Genomic DNA, 10,074 nt, shown 5'->3' on the forward strand with positions numbered 1-10,074 from the left:
TATAAATTCAAAAAAATGTACTAAGACATTAGAATTCAAATTCTATAACTCATGAACATAATATGTAATTCATATTTGTGAAAAACAACCCTGTTTTATTTATTTATTTATTTTTAAAAGATTTTATTTATTTATTTATGAGAGACACACAGGGAGAGGCAGAGACACAGGCAGAGGGAGAAGCAGGCTCCCTGCAGGGAGCCTGATGTGAGACTTGATCCCAGGACCCCAGGATCACAGCCTGAGCCAAAGGCAAACGCTCAACCACTGAGCCACCCAGGTGTCCCAATAACCCTGTTTTAAAACATTCTTGTTACTGTATAAAAGTACAACATAACTATTCAAGACCAAAACTAATCTTTTAAATATTTTATATTATAACAGACTAAACATATTTGTTAAAACTCACAAAGTTACTAAAACAGGACACATGGATCATTTTTTTTTCTTTCCTTACGGTACAAAGAATGATTTCTTCAGCAATTGCCCTAATAGCAACAGGTAACTGCATGGACATTTAGAGTCGTAATGTTATTCACTGTTTAAAGAAATCTTAATTTAGATTTTGGCAAATAAAAACCAACAAAACACTTTAGGTTTTAGATTTATATTCACTATTTTATATCGCACGTTGTACTTGTTCAATAAATATTGGCTGAACGAATGTATATGCAGGAAAAGTAAAGTGAACTATAGAATTAAACTAGAATTCACATTATTTTTGGAGGATTGTATGAATCACTGCTAGCAACAATGCACAAAAACAAGATGAGGGATTGTGAGATACTACAGAGCTTTCAAGTTCACTGGTGCGTTACTCATGACGTAGCTGACCTAAAGTGGAACTTAAGAATGTTTTCATGAATATATGAGTAAGAAAAAGAAAGAGGAGTGTATTAGTCACAGCCTATGGACTGTGGTAATGTCCATCTGCAGTCTAGTCTGTTCAGCATTTTTGCCCCTTATAAATTGCCCAGCCCCAATTATACCCCCTTCCCAACTCTCCCTCATGGTGAGGGCCACGTGATCTTGGTTGACAGAGTTTGTTTCTCCTTGGATGCTGTGTTGGGATGAGGTGGGCATTCAATGCAATCAAGGCTAATATGAATCCACTTTGAGGAATGGAAAGGAATGTTGAGTGAGGCTGTTCTCATTTTCCTGGCTCACCAGCTGTAAGGACAGAACATCCTTGGAATTTCCTGTGGATATCTTTGCTTCCAACCAGAGAAAATCAACTGGAGAGTGAAGCCAACAGAAGAGAAAACAAAGTTAATAGATGAAAAGAGGGAGAGAAAGGCATGGTGACAAGATTTCAATGCCTGGACAGGACCTTATTTAAAACTAGTGCCACCTCAGGAATATCTCAGTTATTAATTCTTGTTTTGCTTATGCTAATTTAAGCTGAGTATCTGTCACTTACAATAGGAATATTCTTAGCTATGGAGTTATTGCAAAGATTTCTAAGATCTATATGGACCCCAAGCACTGACTACTGAATAATACATACAACTGTTTTTGTTTTTTTTTAATTTTTTTTTAATTTTTTTATTTATTTATGATAGGCACACAGTGAGAGAGAGAGAGGCAGAGACACAGGCAGAGGGAGAAGCAGGCTCCATGCACCGGGAGCCCGACGTGGGATTCGATCCCGGGTCTCCAGGATCGCGCCCTGGGCCAAAGGCAGGAGCCAAACTGCTGCGCCACCCAGGGATCCCCTACAACTGTTTTTGAATGACTGTGGATGCTTTGGTTAATAAATGATAAATGGGTATGAACCCAGAACACTTTTTGTCATTATTTAATTAGTGTACACCAAACCTATTAGTATATGTAGACTCTGTAAAATATTTTATACTCAGAGAAGATCTTTATATTTAAACAGATTGGGAATCATTGATATAGGACCCCTTTATTTTTAATTCATCTGTGATCTATTAGTATTATAGTTAATCACAACTAGTTCTCCTAAGTGTTGTCTAAGTTTCTCTGATCTCAGAACATGGATGCAGGTCATACCCTGCAAGTTAATATGTATCATTATTTACAACAGGCGGAACATTCTATGAGGTGTGAAGGCAAGTCCAGGCGCATCACTACCTTCAAGAAACTTAAGATCCAGGGGCAGGACGAAGCATATACACAAGATAAGCACACCAACAATCCTGTGCCAAATAACTTTTAGGGAATGCTGCTGGCCATGTTTCTTGAGGAATTTAAAACCCCTTTACTTTGCATTTATAAGAATGCCAAAATGGTGAAAGACAGCACAGGAGAGAGGGAGATGATTATGACTAAGTCTTTTCTTCCGCTGGTAAAACAATTTGAAGCTTATCCTGAGAAGCCCCCGATTCCTGAGCATGCAAGGGTATTTTCCGCCTTGGTTCATGGTGCTCCTTCTGCAGATCATGCCCTTTACTTTCCTCTAGTGGACACCTACCTCTCTGCCTCCTTTTCTCCTACTTCTGTGTCAAGGCCTTCTCCAGCATTATGCATTTTGCTGAACAATATTATTGGCCTTGACCTTTTCTACCTGCCTTCTGTCTCTGGAGGCTGAACCCTCGGGATTGTATCCACCAAGCTTTCTGGTCCCCTGACTGCCATCTGGGTTCAGTGAGTGGGAGCCTCTGTGGGAGGTGAGAGGTGGGAGGAAGGACAGGATCAGAGTGTTCTCCCCTGGTCCCCTGCCTGTTGGTTCACTGCAGGTTGGCAGTGAACCAAAAGCCATACTATCTTCTCTGAGTTCTGGTAGTGCCCCTTCCTCTTGCCTCTTTTAGACTGAGGGGTGTTAATGGATCCCCACAATTGGTAGCTTCACTACCGCTGGTTTTTTTCGACCCTTCCACACTTTTGTAAATTATCCCTTCACTGACCTCTCTGACTGTTGTGCTCTGTTTCTGAATCTTGTCCTGCTGGTTCTTCATTGACCCAGTGGAAGTGATCATTGCTGCCTTTGTTTCACTCTCGTCCTAGTGCCCTATGGAATCATTGCACCAGTCACACTTCGCTGCCCACATTTGTTCCCAATTCCATCTCCTCTGTAGTCTGGAAGCTTCTGGACAGTAGACTGGGCCTATTCTCCAATCCTAGGGCTGACAGCAGGTGCTTCCTGGCTGTAAGAACAGCTGAGAATACTGCCCTTGACATAAGTCAGTGTAACAGACATTGATATTACAGGAGTTGGAATGTCACAGTATTTTGCGCATTGTGCTGACTTCTAGTCAAGGGTTTGATTACTCAAGTTTGCCAGGTTTCGAAGGTCAATTCTTTATCTCAGATTCTGGTTAATTGATTCAAATTTACCAACTCAAGAAATAGAACTTCTTTTTTTTTTTAATTTGATTTATTTATTCATAAGAGACACACAGAGAGAGGCAGAGGCACAGGCAGAGGGAGATGCAGGCTCCCTGTGGGGAGCCCGATGTGGGACTCGATCCCAGGACTCCAGGATCATGCCCTGGGCCGAAGGCAGACGCTCAACCGCTGAGCCACCCAGGCATCCCAAGAAATAGGACTTCTTATACTAAAACAATTCCATGCTAGTGGTTGATGATAAAAACTCTAATTGTCAAATGGATAACATTGGTTTTCCCTGAGTTTTATTATGAAAAATTTCAAACAAAATCTTTGAAAAACAGAACATCCTTATACTCACCACCTAGATTTAAGAATTATTAACTCTTTTTTAGATTTCTAATGTTTAATCATCTACGTTTATATGTGTATATATGTATACATATATATACGTCTATAATTTTTTTTTGCTGAATCACTTGTAAATAACTTGCAAACATCATTAACACTTCGCCCCTATGTATTTCTGCGTGCATCTTCTAAAAGTGTGCCTAACCTCCTTCTACCCACACTACCGGTATCATAATGTAAGAGGACTAGTGATCATACCCTGATGGTATCTACTATGCATCTGTGCAGTGTGTTTGCCAGCCATACTCAGGGAGCAGGGAAACCTTTGGCTTCCAGAGCTGCTCTGGTTTAATCTCAATTTTATCTGGCTTGCAGCATTTTTCTAAATGTCGATATCTGTCAGTTTCTGCTGCAACCGTTGAGATCAACAAATTTAACTGTGCACATATCTGAGAGTCGACAGTAAAAGTTCTTTCTGGGCTTCTCTGGAAGCTTATTCTCAGGGATGAGGTCAGGACTGCCAGAGACAGCAGGAGGTAGGTTCTCAGCAAGACTAAGCTTCAGATCGCTTTCCTTTTATTTCTTATTTTTTTCCCTAATTCTAAGACAGGATATCTTTCTTTCTCTGGGCTAGAATTTACTTCTTTCTTTTTCTAAAAGAAAGGGGAAAGAAGCATCTAGTTGTAAAAGATGACCCTCATGTGGAACTTATAAAATAATCCAAGCAACTCCAAGACCCTTGCTGAGAGGCTGACCCTTGCTCATTGACACCTACATCCTTCAAGGTCAGGCTGAAAAATGTGCTTTATTTGTTGTATCACTCAAAAAGTTTTAGGTCCCTCGCTCTTAATTTACAAAAAAAAAACCAAGTGAAATCCCCAAACTAACAAAATTCAGTTGTTATGATTGATATTTCCCCTTCACCTTGCTGATCAGCTGACCAGCTATTTAAAAAAAAAGAAGAAGGACTCCTGGGTGGTTCAGTGGTTGAGCAGAGGTCTGTTTTTGGCTCAGGTCATGATCTTGGGGTTCTGGGATTGAGTCCCACATCAGACTCCCAGCAGGGAGCCTGCTTCTCCCTCTGCCTATGTCTCTGCCTCTCTGTGTCTCTCATGAATAAATAAATAAAATCTTTAAAAAAAAACAAAACAATAAAAATTGTAAAAAGAAGAAAAGAAAAGAAAAAAAAAGTTCTTTGTCCTTTGGCTGAAATAACAGCATGACAAACAGAATTAGGTTTGAGATATGAGGGCTGCTGGCTGAATATTGAGTTAGTGCAGAAGGAAGTGGTGATCTTAAAGGACCTCCATTATGTCAGGGGCAAATGATGAGCTGAGCACACTAAAAGATGGGGGAAGTCTCCCAGAGGTCATTTCCTCTTCCCTGCTCCCTTCACTGGGAAAAGAGCGGTCTTAGGAGGGAAAAAAAAAAAACAAAACAGAGTATTTTCTGCTTCCTGGTGGGCCTCCCTCCAGCTTCACGTCCATCTCCACAAAGACCCCAGCTCTTGGGGGACTATTCCCCCAATGGTACCAGTGGTACCACTTCTCTTTAAACACTTCTGTTAATAACACCTCCTCCCAATTGCCCTCCAACTTTCTGCCACTAATAATCTCCAATAATAATCTTAACCACCTTCTGTTTGTCTTCCATACTGTGTATCGATGTCTTATATTATACACCCCCTGTAAAGATACAGAGTAGTTTCTTTTTTCCTTGGCTGGACCCTAACCAATGGAGTCGACTCTTGATAAACATAGTTTGAACTGTATGAGTCCATGTATACGTCGATTTTTTAAAATAACTACAGTGCTATCAGTCCCTTATGATTTTCTCAATAACGTTTTCTTTTCTCTAGCTTCCTTTATTGTAAGAACAAGTAAATAATATATGTAACATACAAAATATGTGTTAAACAGCTGTTTATATTATTGGTAAGGCTTCCTGTCAACAGTGGTCTATTAGCAGTTAAGTTTTTGAGGAATCAAAAGTTATACACAGATTTTTAACTGCATAGGGTTGGCGCTTGTAACCCCCACATTGCTCAAGGGTCACCTCTATGTCTTCCCAGTATAGCCACTCAACAGCTTAATGTAAGAATGGTCAGGACAAATTCAAAGTAAATATGAATTTTCTTCCCAAGTGCCTACTATGTGTAAGGCACTGGGGCTAGGCACAGAGGAAACAAACCAACCAACCACAACTAAATTCCAATTTTAAGGAGCTCACAATTGTAGGGTGAATAGATCAATAGATGATTTTAATAAATGATAATAAATGCTAGTAGGACACGGTATTCAAAATGCCTTCCAAGTTTTTTTTTCTTCGAGAGAGACTGTGTGTGTGTGTGTGTGTGTGTGCGCACACATGTGGGCAAGGAGTGGTGGGGAAGAGGCAGAGGGAGAGAGGGTCTTAAGCAGGCTCCATACCCAGCACAGAGCCTGAGGCAGGGCTTGATCAATCTTATGACCCTGAAGTCATGGCCTGCACTGAAATTAAGAGTCAGACACTTAACTGAGTCACCCAGGCATGCCACAACCCACCACCCCCCAGCCAGCTCACAGGTTTTATTATTATTATTATTATTATTATTATTATTATTATTATTATATACTGGCTTACTTTAGTGGGTGGCACGGGGAAAGGAATACTGGCAAGGTAAGATCCATGAGAACCAGGCCGTGGGCTGGCTCTGTTATGACATATGGTATGACACTGGGCAAGTCATCGAACCTCTTCAAGCCTCCATTTCCTCATTTTTAATAGGTAACATCTGAGGTTTCTTTCAGATTGCAAACGTTATTACTATGACCTTTCCAATCTCTCATTTAACAATTCTGAGAGCCCACTGGCACTTATTTTAAGTTCTTTCCAAAGAGCATGACCGAGGCATGACTCACCTCTATTTAGCCCTGTTTCTGCAGTCTACTGCACAGCACAGCATAACACAGGACAGCACACACACTGTCACTGCTTTGTCACACTAAGTCCTAGACATTCCAGAGGACCTGTTGGGAGAATGGATATTTAGCAACTAACATAACCCAACAGAGCAAACATCATCATCTGAGGGTCAGCTCAGATGCTGGAGACAAATGAGAGATGGCCCCCCCAGTTGTAGGGCTCTGAACACCCTGGTGCGATGCATCTAACCGGATCAAGGATAGGTCCCTCTGACTGAGTTCTTCACCGACCCTTCCATGATTGCATTTTACAGCCGTTGAGTGATGGCTCCATTTCAATTGGAACAAAGCAGCTTCTTTCTAGGGCAGCCATAGAGGGAATTGATCATTTAAATACATTTTTTAAAACTGCATTCTCATGATACGTTTTTTTCGTTACTGTGCCATCTGAAAATAATCTCTTAATCAATTAAACTTATTACACTTGAATATTTAATTCCTGTCCATGTAAAATTTAAATAACTCTTTCAAATAACTTGCTTATGGCCATTAGGCTGTTTGAAGGACCTCACAAAATATCGCTTACAGAAGCATGATGACGCCTTGTGATGATGGCAAACTGACCTGTCCCGGCACGATATTATTATAGGTTGTTGGTACAGTGGTGAACAGAACAGATAGGGATTCACAGCAATGTAAAGAAAGGAAGGAAAATCTAGGCTGGACAAAAATGCAGTGATTTGATATATTTTCAGATGGGCTTTGAAAGTAAGCAAATTTGCCATATTATTCTCAAGAGACTTATGATTTAAAAAGTATTACTTAAAATAGGCTTTCACATATATGGAAAAAAAATTCTACTTTGCTTCTATTGAGTGTTCAACAAAATCAGGCTAAATTCTAGCAGCAAATTGAATTTTAGAAATGATGGGTTTCAGCCCTGTGAATTGTAACAAGTCTGGCCCATTTGCTGGGCCTTCCATTATAAAAGAGAATTGCATGTCCTTTATATGGCAGACCAGAGTCTCTTGGTGCAGAAAGTGGGTTTCACTTCACAGGAAGCTTTTGTCATTCTTTCCCCCAATTCTCCTTAGGCTTGCACTCAGACCAAAGGGCCGCTCACCCCTTTTCCCATGGCCCTAGAATCTGTGTCTTTTCCTTCCTAGAGGGGACCAGCTGCTGGGGTTCCTGAGTGCCTTCTGTGAAGGAAGGAAACACAGAGGAGCAGCCTCAGAGACCAAGGGTGGCTTTCCATTGGCACAACCTTTGCTCTACCCCACCTGGCCCTCAGCCAAGGGCATGAGGGTGGCCATGTGACTGAACCTGCTCCTCTCCGCACAGGAATGTGTCTGCCTCCACCCTGCCTCCTGCACCACCCAGGCTGCTCGAGAGCCAGTTCTGTTTCCTTCAAACTAGGTGAGGAGTCAGGAGGACTAGCCGGCTGCAGAGCTTCTGCACAATCTGCAACTAGACATTTGTGACATTTCAGGTAATAAAAGAGGCCAGGATCGCATGCTTCACACTGTCTTATTTAAACTAGGGTTCTCAACCAAGGGAGTTTCTCAAAACTTCTTCAGCTCTTAATTGCTTTGTTGTATTCTTAGCCATGGTCTCAAATGGAATAACAAAATATGAATGGATCTGCTAAAAATTCCTTTGGCTGGATGTAACAAATTCCTCTAATGATAATGGCTTATGCATAATAGAAGTCCGATTTTTGCTCAAATAAAAATAATTTGACTTTAAGTCAGGTTTTTTGTAGCTCATCTCTCTACCTAGAAAGCCAGATTAGACCAGTTTTCAAGACTTTTGGTTTTTAGGATCCCTTTATACCCTTAAAAATTATGAAGGCCCCCAGAGAACTTTTCTTACGTGGGTTAGCTTATTAGAAATTAAAACAGAATTATTTTGCATTCTTATTTAATCCATCGTGAAGTGACAATAAACTCATTGCATGTAAATATTAATAACACAGATTTATGAAAAATCATTATATTTTCTAAAACAAAAAGATTTTAGTGAGAAGGGTAACATTGTTTTCATATTTATAAATCCCTATCCGGCTCACTTGAAGCAAATATCTGCCACTGCTTGCAATCTATTGCAATGTATTGTTTTGGTTGAAGTCTCAGAATAAAATTCTAGGCTTTCCACAGACATGTGATTGGAAAAGGAAGCTGAAGCCTGTGAATCTCTTGAACAAGGGCTCTGGGGATGCTATGTGTCCTCATTCTACATTTGGAGAACTGGTGTCTTAAGCTGCATAGTCTAAAATAGCTGCTGGAGTTCCAGCCATTATATCCACATTCAAGATATCATGATGGAGAAAAGGTTGAAGGAAGGATTGGTGCTCTCCCTTTAAGAAGAACCCTTGGAAAGCTCACAGCATTCCTGCCCACAGCTCTTTGGCCAAAACTTTCACATAGCAACATTAAGTTCAAGAGAAATGTTTTAGTGGGGCAGCGATGTGCTTAGCTAAAAATTTCTTTAAAAGAAGGGGAGAAAGGCTACTGAGAAGCAATTAGTAGTCTCTGCCACAGGAAGCATGAGTTAAAAGCATTCCAATGACCCAAACACTTCATCTGCTGTTTCCATGGCTGCAGATCATCAAAACACCACAGATCCCTCAGGAGTCCCCTGTGAAGAAATTATTGTTTACTTTGCTAACTGATTGGTCTATGGTGTTCAAGTGCATTTTAAAGCATCTGCAGAGGAGCAGGGTGTGCAATGGGAGTCTCCTGCTGAGAAAAGGGAGCAAGCCTTGGGTTCTCTCAGAAGTACCGACAGGAACCATATTGTGACATGGTAATGAAAACCCCAACCGAAGAGAGACAGTAGTGTTGAGATTTTACGATAACCGGTGCAGATAGTCCACTCTTTTGGAAGACTTTGTGTAACACTCAAAGAATAGCTGTCAAGGACAGAGTTTGTTGGGGAAAAAAATAAAGCGTTTGTCTCTAGCAAAGAGTGACAATGTAGGAGTGTCCGAGTTAATAAGAAAGAATTAAGAGGGAGGCCTGGGTGGTTCAGTGGTATTATTCTTGTTTTTCTGATAAGGAAATTGAGGCACAGAGAAGTTAAGCCACTTACCTGAGATCACACAGCTGATGAAGGTGGATTTGGCTCCATATTTCATGTTCTGAAACCACTAAGCAAGACTACACATATATGCTGAGGAGGAGCTTGGAGCTGAGGCTCACACTTACGGAGGTTCACTGGATGAGATATAAATTTATCATGATACAATTTAGTGATACGCTACATACTCCCGTAACTGGATGCTGTCATTTACTTAAAAATATATTTCAAATATATATATATATATATTTCAATACTCCCTGTGTTTAAAAGGAAATATTAGCTATTCCTAACACATGCCCTTTAAATCTGTTAGTGTGGTATTTCAATAGAAGGATTATTAGTTCATCAAGGTAAGCCCCATGTACTCTCAACCATTCTTTCAAAAACCCAAACCAAACACTGCGTACTCACAGCCTGTGACTTCACGTGCCCCTTCCATCATTAACCC

Source organism: Canis aureus, chromosome 36 (assembly GCF_053574225.1).
Source record: "Canis aureus isolate CA01 chromosome 36, VMU_Caureus_v.1.0, whole genome shotgun sequence".
NCBI classification, from domain to species: domain Eukaryota; kingdom Metazoa; phylum Chordata; class Mammalia; order Carnivora; family Canidae; genus Canis; species Canis aureus.